This window comes from Lathamus discolor, chromosome 2 (genome assembly GCF_037157495.1).
Source record: "Lathamus discolor isolate bLatDis1 chromosome 2, bLatDis1.hap1, whole genome shotgun sequence".
Classification (NCBI taxonomy): Eukaryota; Metazoa; Chordata; class Aves; order Psittaciformes; family Psittacidae; genus Lathamus; species Lathamus discolor.
The window spans coordinates 10,214,906-10,229,448 of record NC_088885.1 but is presented as its reverse complement, the minus strand read 5'-3'; the positions used below and the strand labels follow the sequence as shown (position 1 = coordinate 10,229,448).

The 14,543-nt window shown below is 41.5% G+C and overlaps 2 protein-coding genes across 8 annotated transcripts in view; one reads left to right on the top strand and one right to left on the bottom strand.

The window, feature by feature from the left end:
* BLVRA (biliverdin reductase A) overlaps positions 1-14,543 on the top strand; it is a 68,277-nt gene that overhangs the window by 16,373 nt on the left and 37,361 nt on the right. The window contains exons 2-4 of one of the 4 annotated variants that reach the window (XM_065665677.1): positions 6,017-6,122; positions 7,681-7,962; positions 13,362-13,527. The gene's annotated coding sequence lies outside the window, so the exon portion shown is untranslated. Of the gene's footprint in view, positions 1-5,797; positions 5,899-6,016; positions 6,123-7,680; positions 7,963-9,896; positions 10,001-13,361; positions 13,528-14,543 lie in introns of those variants that run through there. The other 3 variants (XM_065665679.1, XM_065665678.1, XM_065665676.1) reach the window with 3 other exon arrangements.
* Positions 1-14,543, bottom strand: part of LOC136007655 (cytochrome c oxidase assembly factor 1 homolog) — a 52,335-nt gene that overhangs the window by 36,133 nt on the left and 1,659 nt on the right. The gene's annotated exons all lie outside the window — the stretch shown is intronic.

Sequence of the window (14,543 nt, the reverse complement as noted above, 5' to 3'; positions counted from 1 at the left end):
AATCCTGCCCCCTAGGGAAGCTGATGGCAAAACTCCCGGTGGCTCCAGCAGGCTTGGGGTGTTGCTCAACATAAATGCAATTGGCTGAACTTGACTAACAGCAAAACCAATACTGTAATCAAATTTGTATTCTTTCACCTACAAATCTGCCACCTAACACTGACCCTGGTGCTGCTGCTTCTTGTGGAAGAGCAAAACCAGTGACAAAGCTGCTGCCACTGAAACTGGGCTTGCTGCAGCCTCAGCCCATGCTGGAAAGTAGCTCTCTTGCATGGAGGGGTGAGAAAATCTCTCTTGAATGTATCAAAACATTCTGTCAGACCATTAACTTTCTTTTGCTCAATCTACCTGCTGTTCTAACAAAGCAGAAAACTGGAATCCTGCGTTTGAAAGACAGATAGCAAAAACTTTGGATTTTCAAAGAAATTTACCAGTTCAGAAATCATTTTTTTCCTCTCATACAAAGATTTCAACATCATCATCCAGTCTAGCAGTTACAAACATCTGAGTATTCTTTTTGAAGCCAGTGTGCTCTTTGGGCAGATGGCACAGAAATTTTACAGTCCATTTCATCCCTGATGCCTGCAGCTAATGCACATCGTTAATAATGGGATACACACACACGGATACATGCACAAACACACGTGCATATACAGACACGTTAACAGAAGAAAACATACCTGACACTTCTGATATGGGAATTGGTGAAGGACAACTCCTGAGCTCAGCATGTGCTAGAAGTACAGCCTCAAAACCGCATTGTTTGGCTGACTTTAGGAAAATTGTGCACTGTGAACAACTAAGCAACACTTCCGAGTATTTCTGGAAAATCAGTTTCTTTATGTCTCTCTTAATTCTTACCAAAATACATCTGCTCACCTATATCACTTAGTTTTAAACTATAACCACTTGGGTGCCCATATGCAGTTTGGTTACTGTGGATGCTCACTATTCACCACACTTCACTTTGATCCGCCCCTGTAGACCTTATATTATCTTGCCAGAAATTCATGAAGCGATTTAAGGGTATACTTGACTCATTCCATTTCATAACCAGGCAATACCTTTTTCCCAGATTTAAAAAAGAAAATCCCAGTGCTAAGGATAGAAAGTTGACAAGAAAAGGAACCCCCAGCCTGGGACTCCCTAAGACCACAGCCTGCATCAGGAGAAAGCAACAGGGGCAACTCCAGGGATGGGAGGCAGAACAGGCAGTAGAGGGAACAGGCACCAAGGGAGCTGCCAAACTAACGCATGGCTTACCCATGGTTGGGTATGTCCTTCCATAGCCCTCCTTAAGAGGCAACACTTGACTCAAGCATGCTCTTGCAACATGGGCTCTGCTCATCTTTCTCAGTGCCTTGGTTCAGTCCCTCCTTACAGCCCCCAACCCTGACTGCTCTTGGGAGTTCCGCCCCTGTGATGCACCCCAGCTTCTAGTCAAAGCATTGCTTTGTAATAGAGCTTAGGGAAAGATGGAGGAAGAAGAAAAGAATAAATATATTGGAAGACTGATGACTCAGACTAACTAGAGAATGTTCTTACAGTGAGTTTGTTTCATCAGTGGCAGTGCTCTGCTGTTTGCTTTACCCTTTTAGACTGGGTCATCCCAATTCTTTTATTCCATTTAATGGTGACATAACTAAGTGGCCAGGAGGAAGCTGCCTCACCTATCATAAAAGCACAGTATGTAGTAATCATAGGAGGCTACTGTTCAGGACAAAGCCATGAACTCCACTTTTAAGAATGTGCTGGGCTGTAATTCTGAACAATGCATTTATTAGCAAACTCCTGGTTTTATAAGCTGCAAATCAAGACACAGCTTCCTTCAGCACTCGGCTGGCTTTATGAATCATGAGCCCTGCAGTGCATTGCCGTAAGACTTTGCTTTAAAAATACAATTGTTTGTTCAACAGCAGAACACTCCAGTTCAGCCTCCTCTTTCCACAACTGCTGCTCAGTCTCAAACTAGAATGAAACAGCAGCTCTGGAATTAGATGCACTTAATGTCCAGTTAGTATCTACGAGATTTGGTATAAAAGCATCACAGTGAGTTTCTAGGTCTGACATCTGCTTGATTAAGCAACATATTCAGTATCTGGTTACTTTGCAAACTATCTGCAAAATACTTTGCTATCTGCAAAGATGGCAAAAAAATATCTGCAAAAATAACTGCAAAATATCAGGTTACTTTGTAAACTAGGCAGCTAAGTAGAACAGGTCTAATTCAGAGTCGTGATTTTTTGGGGGGGGCTGGGGGGGGGGGGCAGGGTGGTGGTGCTAGAGGTTTCCCAGATATCCCTTATTTCAAAGCAGGAAAAAAACCCACAATGGCCAGCTCTGTACCAAACCACAGGTCAATAGATTTCAATGGTCCAAGGTTAAAATTGGCCGCCAGCTAGCTGCACAGACTTATCCCACAGGTATTAAACAGGAAACTTTTAAAGCTTAAAAATAGTTACAGTTATGCGACTTATTCCTGTAAAAGGATTTTTATCATGTACATGAAGACTAGAAGCTTTCCTCCTTTGAAATGTTTGTGTTTGACACTTCCTCTGTAGCACAGCAAGTCTGTGTTTTTCTCTTTCGCACGGGCTGTGGGTTGAATTTTGTTTTGCTATTTTGTCCTTTTTTCTTTCACAAATCAAGCTGTCAGCAGCATGGGAAGTAAATCTGTAACTGGGACACGTAAAAACCCTCTTCTGAGACTGCATCGCTGCCCCCAGTAAAGTCACCCTTGGAAACAAGAGCACTTGAGAATAACTTAGCACACTGTGAAAAGCTTTTCGCTACGGTTGTTTTAGCTGAAAAGGGACAACATAATTCAAGTAAAATACTCCAGAGATTAGGGATGCTAAAAGTATGTGGTCTCTGCTAAGCTTCCTGCTACTGCAGACCACAACCTCTAAGGAGCACTGTATTTGAATATCCGCTTTGTTGGCGACAACACTTTTGGGCTGAGAGATAAACCTAGTTTTCTTGGAGTGATATGAAAGCTACACAATAATATATGCTCCTCTCCTACTACCACAACCACTCCCAAAGCTAAGTAAATCCAGCCCAATACCAAAGGGCCATGCGCTGAACACAGCTGGTTGCTCCATGAGTTGCTTTAGTCTGCTATTAACTTTGTCTTCTGCTCCTTACTCACTGCCCTGTATCACAGCTAGTAGCTGTACTGTCCACATGTCCAGCCTCCTCCATCCTCAGCAGATCCATCCCATCCGTCCTCAGATGCCATATCTAGCCACCACTTCCCAGGTGGTCCAGTTTACCTAACCTTGGTCTCCTGCTGGGCCCCAGAGCCTGTCTCCACTGTCAGATGCACTATGCTCAACCAGCCCAACCATGTCATTAGCAGTGCAGCTGCAGAGCCACCAACCTGCCAGTACGTATGTGGCAGACCACTTCTTGGCATCTATTAATCATATATTGCATAAGAAACAGTCCCTTAACGCAGTCTAGTCGTTCCACTCCCGAAACATGGAAATTACATAAAAGCTTTTGGCCATGAAGACAAGGAACAAAATGAGTAGTAATTAACTCTCATGACTACAAAGGCTAACAACTTCAGCACTGGCAAAGGGGATCAGAGGCAGCTGAACTGAGAAAGAACTGCAGCAGAACAAGTATTTGCCTGGGAGCAAACACTGCCAAAGTGCTTATTTTAGAATGAATAGTCATGTTAGTTAACTAGAGCTAACTATTGAACAAATAGCTCACGTTACAGCATACCGAGGTACACTAGATGCAGACTTTGATCTACTGACTGACAGACCTACTGCAGTGTTGGGTTTTTTTTCAGAAATTAAAAAATAAAAACAAACATAAAATTGTCCTTCATAGCTGGTTCTTGGTTTTGGTGGAGTCTTCTCACGGATTAAGCAGAACAAAACCTATTTGAAAAAGGAACCTAAACTGGACTGACTTACTGCAGCATGAGATACTTTCAGTGTGAGCATGTGGTTTGCAAAGCAAGAAAGAGCTACCAAATAAAAAGTTTACCCATAAATCCACAGGTGTGACTGTTAACCCCTTACTTGTACCTCCATCAGGACAGGCAAGCTTTGGTGCACTATATGCCTTTGTCATTTCTGACCACTGAACACAATTGCAGCCTATCAGCATCGGGATTTGGCCTGCTGTTCAGTGGCATACTATATAGCTCGCCACACCCCACATGCCACTTACTTAAAATACCAGTGTGGACAATGAATATGACTCCCATGGTCTTCAAGAAGTAAGGGAAGAAAGCTTGGGGGTTTTAGGAATGTTTTTTTCAGGCAGCCAAAAATAATCCTGAAAATTACAAGTAAAATGTGTTCTGATGATCACCGTACAAGTAAATGCATCTGATCTGAAAACACACACACAAAGTTTCTTTTTTACATGAACTGCTTTACACTGGTCATAAATTGAAGGGATTTGACAGGGATTAAAGATTCACTTGTCAGCTGCTATGTCCTTTAATAAGCTTCTTAACATCTATACTGACAGAAGCAGCATGTCCCCAGTTTAGCAAACCAGGCTGTCTCAGTCCAGGTTTCACTACAGCTCTGAAAGTCTGGAAAAAGTATTAAATGCAGTGAGTCTTCTGCCCCTTTTAGGGAAATAATCTACTAAATAGATTTGCTTCAGACCCAGCTTTTGTGGAATGGACAATAAAAGTACCAACTTAATTTCTAGGCACTGCACAAAGTGCGTGGGGCTCTTCATGCTCTACTGAGGAGAAATTCACCAAAAACCTGTGTTGCGCTCTGCTATGTCCTGTTCTTGTACCTCCTGCCTCAGTTCAGGTTCCAGAGCAAGCTTTTTCCTCCAGGCTTATTCAGCTCGGTAAGGATTGCCTTGCCTGTAAAGCACTTGAGAGCAGCTAGGAGTTCTCTGCCACAGGCAACGTAGCCACTGACCGTCTAACCCAGACAAGACAGCTTAATCCCTGTTTTGCACTCTCACCTGTAACATAGTGATGAAAAACATTTTTTCACCTTTCTAAGTATTTTTCTACTTTTTAAATGGTATGCTCTTTAGAACAGAAGGTTGACCACATACTTATCCAGAACCAAGATGAAATCACCCTTTGCTTTAATTCTTTGGGATCTCTCGAGAACGGCTTTTGTTTAACAGCATTTTTAATGTTCAAACCAACTGCAAAGCAGACCAGGCAGATTCTCGCTTTGAGCCCTTAGGTTTATTTGGTTTCCATCCTCCTGTGTTTCTATGCTCTGGGCAATTCCAGCCAAGTTCCTTGCTGGTCTCTTACACTTGTTTTGTGCCACCTTACACTGCTGAAGCCATGCAAGTAAGGAACTGTAATAACAATACCAACTGCTCAGCTTTGACAGGACATAGCTATTTTTACTTGATTACTTTTCTGGCACAGCACTTTAAGCACCAAATGATTTGACACCTGTAATTTTATACTTGGAATAACACAAGGTATTCATACTTCTTTTGTAATGTAAGATAAAAGCAAACACTACATATGTTCTCATTCCAGTGCTGCTGTCTGGCAGCTATTTGCCTAAGGAAGAAAAAAAAAGTACTGTTACATTACAGAATATGTGGAAAAGCAAAAGCTATGGAAAAGACATCATTAAATAGCTAACTTATTCCCCTGCTAGCACTAGACTGCTCCCTGCAGCATGTTTCAGAGTGTTTTGTCCAGTCTGGTTTTACAAGTTTCACATTACTTTCATTTATATATTTAATACAGCACTGAGTCCAATGTGGTTTTGTGCTGCTTATTTTCCCTGTCTTTCAACTAGCAGACTCAGTGCTAGACCAGCTGTTCATATAGAGTCAGTTCCAAAACTCCTGAAAAAAACCCTGGACTCTTTCCACGGACTTCAACAGGCTTTGGATCAGGCTCATGAGAAGACAGCGACTACACTGCATGTAAGACTAAGCAGGTTACAGTCAGCAAAGTAGAAAGAGGATTAGCTGTGTACAATCTGAAGGCATATTATTCTGCGTGCTTCTGAAGCAACTGGCTAAGACACTTTCGCTTTCTCAGAGAGAAAGGGCTCTGCCACTAAGTCAACATCACCATGCCAGGAATGAATTTGATCTGGAATCTGCCCAGTTAGCCTGGTTACAACTGGGATTTTCCTAAACTGGAGGTGAGAAACTTTATTTTCTAAAATAAAATGCAAAACCAGTAAGCAAATACTTTCTGCTTTCCAGTTTATGTTTAGGTCTTTAGATTAAAGACCCTGTGGAATGAGTATTAGGACAAACACAATGGGTTTTTTCTTTCCTCTGTGATGGAAGTATGGATCCTCTTTCTTCTTTGGAACCTAAAATGAATCATATTTGGTTTAAAACACACTGACCTTCACTTTCTGTCACCAAAACAGATGGGCAGCCCCAAACCTCTAATTTGCCTATATTTTAGAGAGTACTGGTAGTTCAACACACACCCACAGTGTATGCTCTGAGTGCACACCTTCTGAAAGCTAGAATGCCTCTTATTAGAAATTATTTTAATGGGGAGGGGGGATTCATTCTGAACAACATAATCAAACAAAGATGGTGGTGCGCAGTTATTCTTCCAGCCCTTTCAAATTCACAGCAGTGTCACAGTTAGTGCTGTTCTCAGCCACTGAGAATGCTTTCATCAACCACACTGATTTTTTCTTCTCTGTTCCCTACGGACAGGGTACTTCATGCATTGCTTTGTTGTACGATGTGTACAGTTATAACCTACGCTAAAAGCATGCCATTAATGAATGAACACCGGGTGTGGGTGTCAAGCAGATGAGAATGTTCTTTTGATCTTCTGTGCTCCACCACTGTGGCAGATGGATGTCTAAACTGCTCTATTAATGTTCTGAAATGTTCCATCATTTCTCAAACAATATTGATGGAATAATCAGAATTTCACCATGTTTTGATTTTCTGCTCTTTGAGCTCTAATCTAGGTGGAGTAGGAGAAAAAAAATACAGTTTTTATTAATTCTCCAGGTGTTTGGGAGGGATATTTCATGTGCTTGACACTCTCTGAGGCAGTCAACAGAAGCTTCTCAAATTTCTGTTTAATTTAAAAGCAGTTTCCACACAATATGGAGGATGTATTTAGCTTTAGGTACAATTTTGACACTAGTTCAAAGGAGCAAGATAAGGGATTCAAGAGTTTTTTTGAGGGTATCTTAGAACCCAAGTAAGCACATTTAATAGCACAGAGGTTTCTGAATATGATAGCAATGCTTTTAGGCTCCAACATATGAATAACCAATGAAAAACAAATAACCCAACTAGTTTGAGGCCACAGAAGCATATTAAAGGAAGTTTATGTGCAATTGCCTGTAAGACCATGACATATAAAATCCTTGATAACCCTTCAAAAAACATGATTATTCTGCAGTGGTGTGACTGTGAATCCCTCCAGATTGAATGACCCAGCTATAAATGACAAGCGGGAGAGAAGAGGCAAAGTAGGGTCCTGTCTATATAAGAAAGAAATCAAACTACCGCCTCACAGGCAGCTGAACTGATCTAATAAGTGACTGTTGCAGAAGTGTGAGGCCAAGTCTCTCAGTCACTTTCCCAGCCTCCCAGCTGCACTTGCAGCAGTTCAGATACTCCTCTGATCTTTTACCTTCTACCTGTCACTTAGTCAGGTGATTTACCTCACTGTTACAGAGAAAGTAATCCCCTTTTCTGCTACTTTTCTTCCAGGCTGATAGGTCAAAGTGGCTAATGCATGCCAGAAGCAGCACAGAGTAAGCAGCAGGATGATCAAGAGCATGGATTGCTGAGAGGGCAAAGGACTGCAGACTGCTACCTCTCACTTCTGACAGTAGCAAACTGTGAGACTGTCTCTGGGTATCTTGTGGAAGCACACTGCAAGCACTTGTCATTGGAAGGGAAGGGGAAAATCAAACGGAGAAGTGAAACAAGTATGGATCCTGACCACTGTTGCTTTGGAAGAATGTGGATTTAAGGACACAAAATAGAGAGGTAGGAATCCCATATGCTTGGAGACAATTTCCTGGGTAGAAAAAAGCATGTGCATTTGCAGCAGCTGCAGCACCTGCTGCAGCAGCAGGAGCCAGGGGATGTATAATCTATATGCAAATAGCTGCATAGCTCCCCCATGAAAGCATGGGGCTGGCTGCATGGAGTCTTAGCAGGCTTAGCCTAGATGTACTGTGCAGCTACTGTTTCTGAAGGGTTTTGCTCTTAACTATGCATGGCTGGACAGCACAGCACACACACAGTGCTGCTTCTGCTAGGCTGCTTCAGGTTCTGTAACTGTAGTGCACGTTCACAGTGCTAATGCCCAGGGTTTCCAGACATGCAGCAACTAGTTCAGAAGTGTCTGCTCCCTACAGCTATCAGATATTCGGAAAGCCCAGACAAATTTATGAAGTCCTCAGAATCTGCCTAAGTGTGATTTCCAGGCAGAAGGAGCAAATGCGTCTGGGAAAAGAAAGCCCACAACATCCAGAAAGTCCTTCACTACATGTAGAAAAGCAAACAGGACAACAGAAGTTTTGGAATACCCATTCTGATGAACTGAAGGCAGGGCTGGAGCTCAAGTCTTAACTTTTTTACCTGTCTTGTTTTATTTTAACTCTATTTTACAATGAGAATTTGGGAGGACATGCTTTCACTTAACAAAAATATGAGAGGTGTCTTGCAGTTCAGCTTCACAAATGTTCCTGCTACTGTGGTTATTCCAAAAGCTGTATAAGGAACTTACTTCAGGTCTAGACACCTATGAAGAAAATAACTGTAAACGAATAAGAAGCTATGCAGTAATGTGAGAATCCGCCCTGTTCTCTCCTTCATATGGCGTTGACTTATAAAATTAATTACTGACATACCTTACAGAGACGCAATACTTAATTAATATTTGTTAAGTGCTTTGAAATTCTGATGGCAGACAACATATTAGCGTGCTTTCTGACTAACACAGTGTAAAAGTGATGCCAGTGGTGTTGCTCAAGCAGAAAGCTAGAAGGGTATCTATCTATTCAGTTCCTCATTTAAAAGGGTAATGGAGATGAAGAAGGTTTAGGAAAGCATTTTAAAACTCAGCTATCCTAAAAGAACAGGGAGAACTGGGGAGGAGAGGAACTAAAACAGTGTTCAGAGGAATTTACTGTGCAGTGTGCATTAACTCCTGCAAACTGCCTCCAGCAAAATCCTGGATTCAATCAAGTACATGGAAAATATTTCACCACCTTCAGTGAGGTGAAGATTGTTAGCTTTTGTCATGATTTCCAAGAGATGCACCCAGCATCCCATGTGCAGGTCTGCAACTTTGCACAGTTGCTTGTTTACAGTTTAGCTTCAGGAAATAACCTCATCAAGCTAGGCCACACTCACCATGGAAAAGCAACTACTCAGCTTCTAATCATCTTTGTACTACATCCCACATTTGGAGTAAATCTTTCCATTCTGTTAATGAATTTGGACCTGAGCTACCTATTCAAGTTGGTGGCAAAACTCCAGTGAAATGGAAGCAGTGTGGAGATCATTGCAGATTTTGTAATAAAGTTGGGAAGAAAGCACCCTGTGTTTAACAGTGGTTGTAACTCATATATACCCCTGGAGTCCAATTCATTTACTCAGAAGTCTGTAGAATTTGCAATTAATTCCTGACTGGAAGAGAAAAAAAAATAAAAAAATGGAAGCAACATAAATTCAGACAACTTATTTTTTCAGAATCAGTTTTCCATACTTAGCAAGATAAAGAGTAGGAGAAACATGCTCCTAACCACTTCTGGGTAAGGCAGAGTTAAAGAGCACATTTTTTAGCTCAAAGCTTTGCACCTGCAACGCTCCAAGGGGAAAGGACATAAAGAGTAGCAGGTGATATACATCACAATTTGTGAGAAGGTACCTCGGAGCTTCCAGTAATAAAAGGACTGATGTTAGAGTAGGCATCTACAGCTACTTTAGGGTGGAAACTAAGTGAAAATATGTTGGGATATAAGTTCTGTTTTTTAAAAGGGCTGGAGCCTGTTACTTGGTGTACATGGGACTCTTGGTAAGTTATTGCTTGCCTTTTTCCAAGTGGTGTGTGATGGCTTCTGTTGAGTATGTCTTGATGCACTTCCAATAGCACAGGGAATCTTAGAGGTATTATTTATTGTAAACCATCTCTTAAGTTAGGTTTTCCAAATATGCTACATGTCGCAATGTTGTACTTAACACTTTTAAAGCAGCTTTTTGTCTACACAATTGCCTTGACCATGTGTAATGATGAAGTTCCACATAGCAACTTTCCCCCTCCACTGGTGCTAGTATGCTAATTGTCTTTCTAACTGTACTGCAGGCTCTGAAACATGTAGGCTTTTAGTTTTCTCTCAGTGCTTGAACAGCTGTGTCCACAAACGTACACATCCAATAAAACCCAAGGAAATGTTCCTGGATCTCAGGATTAAGCATAGATAGCTGTGGCTCTAGTAACTTCTATGCAGATCTCTGCTTTCTGTTTAACAGAGGATTTTCATAAACTTCTTGCAGCAGTTCATGCTGTAGCTCTAAGTGCTGACAGTTGCTTTTCAGGCCTAGTGGAATAAGCAACATCATTCTTCTATCTCAAGTTGGTAGTTAAAATGGGCTGGAGTATAACTTCCGTGATGTTGCAGCTCTTTGGATGGATCCAAAGGAGAGATGATGCTAAGGGGCCAAAGCAAAAATTCAATGCTAGAGCTGCCATTGACTAAAAGTTAAATGCCTGATATTTAAGTCATGTGAAAACAGTGCTGTGTCACTTGTTTAAACAGACAAGTTGTGTGCCCTTCCTCTGAATACACAATGAACACATTGGACAGTAAGTCCTATCAAACTTGGCAAATGTTTCTTTAGAGTCTGACTTTATTATGGCTGGAGATAATGGTGGGCAGGCAGCATGGAGGGGGAAAAAATGACTCTGTCTACTGCTTGGCAAGGCTGCTTTCAGGGATGGCCACTGAAAAGGCGCTTACTATGTATTTTGGAGAGATCTAATTTCGTTGGAGGGCCAGAACAAAATGATACAGGAGATCAGAGTATGCAAAGTCAAACACCTTTACTTAGTGATGTCTACAGTGAGCTCACAAGTCCTGGAGTTTTTAAGACAATAGTGTTCCTAATTTTTACATTTCAGAAAGTGCTGCTAAATAAGGTGCTTCATGGCTTGTTCTCCTCACTGTGTATCCATCTGCATTATCCTTGACTTCTCGCCTGGCTAGCTCTGGCTTTCTCTTACTGGCCTGTACTTTTTTTCCCAGGAGGCTGATGAGGAGTCCAACAGCAATCTCTAAAAAACCCACACTTGTATTGAAAGCACCAAATTGCTTCTAAGCACATCTAATCAAGCCTAATCACCCTGACATATCATGCTTTCCAGAGTAGGTTCTTGCAGTTCTCTAATATTCTGATTTAATGTTTCTGTGACTGGTTTAATGTGAACACTAACTTCATGGTTCTCTTATGAACTGGACACAAATCTGTTAATTTGTGTCTCTGGCAAGATTTGTATTGCTTCTACCCGCAACCTGCGAAAATGAACTCGTTAGGCACTTTAGTCACCCTTTATCTACAAAAGTCTCTGCGTTCTGAGTATCTTATTTTCTTCTACCTACTAAGTGCCCTACTTACACTTCCCAGGCTCAGGTGAACAACTTTTCGTACTACATTCCAGTGAATGTTGTTCAGGTGAGCAATCTGTTCAAGTAGCCCAGATCTCAATGCACCACTCTGTGTTTACACTTTCAATTTGTGGTGCTCATCACTACCATACAACCAGTTGTAGAGACTCCCATAGAGGGCTCAAGACTGGAAAGCATTGAAGTGAGGTCTTTTGGAATGTGTTAAGCTTTCTGTTGGATCTTCCCTATAGATATTTCTGCTCCTTATGGGTGTTCCTTCTGGGGGAGTTCAATACATTGATTTCTAATGATTCTAATGCTAGACTGATAGCTCTTTTAATTACTGCTGGCTATACATCAGGAATAAGTTCAGTTTTGTAAATCAAAATACCTGATGCTGAGGGCTGTGCTCCCACAATGCGGGGGGCGGTGTGTGTGTGGTTTGTATAGATTAGCTCTTCCCTACTCTCACGGACTTTCCCACCTATGAACTGTGGAAAGTATTAGGTATTCTCCCACGGTGCTGCCTCTGGATCATATGAAAACTTCAAGCTCAAGTCAAAGTGCAGTACATGGAGACAATATGCTTCAGAAACACACTCTGGGCCCTAACGAATTTAGCACCATCAAAGCAAGAATCTACATTAGTGCTGGAGCATAGATCAACACCTGCCAGACAGACTGGGAGATTACTGCTGCCATTAATGAAGTTAATCTGCATCTGGAGAAGGCACACAAGGATGTGGAAGATTTCTATCTCTTTGTTAGTTAATGGGAGAAGCTTACAAAGCCAGTCTTCTAAACAGATACAGCTACAGATATGAAAAAGGAAACCATTCCCTGTTCATGCACCTCCAGTTTGATCTTTGAGAGGTCTTAATAATGTGATGGCAGAATCCATTTTTAGGTAATGAATAATTGGGCTTACTGTGTTTAGTGTAGCGATCAAATTAATAGCAGTAATGACTTTTTATTTGGTGTGGGGAGGGGTGAGAAAGGCAGGGCAAACCCCTCCAAATTATCTGCTGTGTACTGAGGTTATGCAGAGTACTCTTGAGACAGCTCTGGAAACAGGGACTGTGTATTTTAGCTGGTAGTGTGCTGTGCAATCACTTCATGAAAACATGTACCTACCAAGAAAAGTAAATTACTCTGCCCTTGTGGAAGAGGGGAGGGTTAAATACAACTGTTATTACTGCTGTGCAGTTGTTAAAACAAAAAAACCCCAACACCCCACTAGATGGAAATATTCTATCACTTGACTGAAAATGCTAATGCCAGAAAGCATTCCTGAAACATGCTTAAAAGCAAATGGCAGTAGGAGTAGCTGGTGATGCTTTTCAAGTTCTTCACAGGAGGGGAAGACTCAGAAGCAATGCTAAACTGACAACTGGAATCATGTTAGTCAAACAAGTTTTCTAGTGTAACTTTTCAGACGTACACTCTCAAACAGCTTCTATTCCTTATGATATGCTGAGTACAAAATGTAAGACTGCACCCTCAAGAAGTTAGCTCCCACACTAGCTTTATGGTCATGTAACTGCTGCTTACTTCCAGAAACTGAGAAACAATACAGCCTTTTTCTGCAACCTCTTTAGTTAGCAAAATCACATCTCAAAACTGTGAGTCACTAACAGCAGTATAGACAAACAAAAAAATCTAGCTAAGTTCCTTTTCCTCCTTTCCCTTCCCCCTCGCTTGTATATGCAAATATTTCAAGATCAAGTATTCACACATCAGTTGTTGACTTCTGTTTCTGTGGTACTTTCACAGTTGGGGTTTGCACAAGCAGTGAGGTGTCTGCACGGAAACAGGCTAGAGCTGATGTGGCCTTTGGATCTGTATCTAAAGCTCCCTCCCAATTCTCTGAACCAATCACAAGTTGGGCTGCCACTAAAATCGTCTTCGGAGCTGCTCTAACGGATGTACTGCAGACTAGGTAAGGTAGTACAGACAAGTAAGAGAAACTGCTGTGCATAAAGAATGCTCACATGGAACTATATTGTTTACAGATAAGCTGCATTCACCTGTGCTTGCTAAACTAAGGCAGGTAGAAAAGAAAGGCCAAATGCCCTAAAAGCCATGTTGCTAGGGAGGGCATGTGTGGGCCTGTCTCTTTGTGTGAGCTCCAACACTTAAGGTGCCTTGAGTGTAGTGAAAACAACCCCAGCATCAGCTCTTCCTCCTGCTCAATTTTATGTTGTGGTCACAGCTGCAAATGTAAGGATGTTATTTTGCTCCTTTTGCTCCTCTGGCGTTGAGTCAAAACCCAGAAGTTTGTATTAGAAAAGTGGCCTGGAAAGTACTATATTAACAGACATGCAAAGCCTCTGACTTCTGGGGAATAAACAGCTTTGAAGGTAAAATACGTGCAGCAATAATCCATGCACACTTCATTAATTTCAAAACTGCAAAAACTAAGTACTTAGAAAAAGCTGTAAGATACTAATGAAAGGTTTGGGGTTTATTTTTTTCTTTTAATCCCAAAAGCTCCTTATCTCCATTCTCCATTTTTTTTTTTGTTCAATTTACAGTAGTCTAAATTCAAGCTCATCTAACAAAAAAATGACACATTAAGTTTGACTAACACCTTTGCCGCACACACCCAGCCCCCCCCCCCCCCCCCCCCCCCGCCTTGAGGAGAACCCTTTCTTCACTGGGGAATAAATGCAACAACTTTAAAATAGCTTACATTGCCTGTTTAAGATGACTTTTCTTTGTGCTTTGTGTTTGATGGAATTTGGCTCATTCTGGATGGCTCATTCTGGATGTTTCAGCACCTTAAATTATTATGTTGAGGTAAAGAGGGCAGCAATTCTTGTCAAGTCTTAACAAAGACAAAAAGATCTCTAGGCATTAAGCTGCCAGAAAAGCAGTTATTTTGTTATCTGTCAACACACATGCATCTTTCTCTACCACACCCCTGTTCAGGTTTAAGTACCCTTAACATGGACT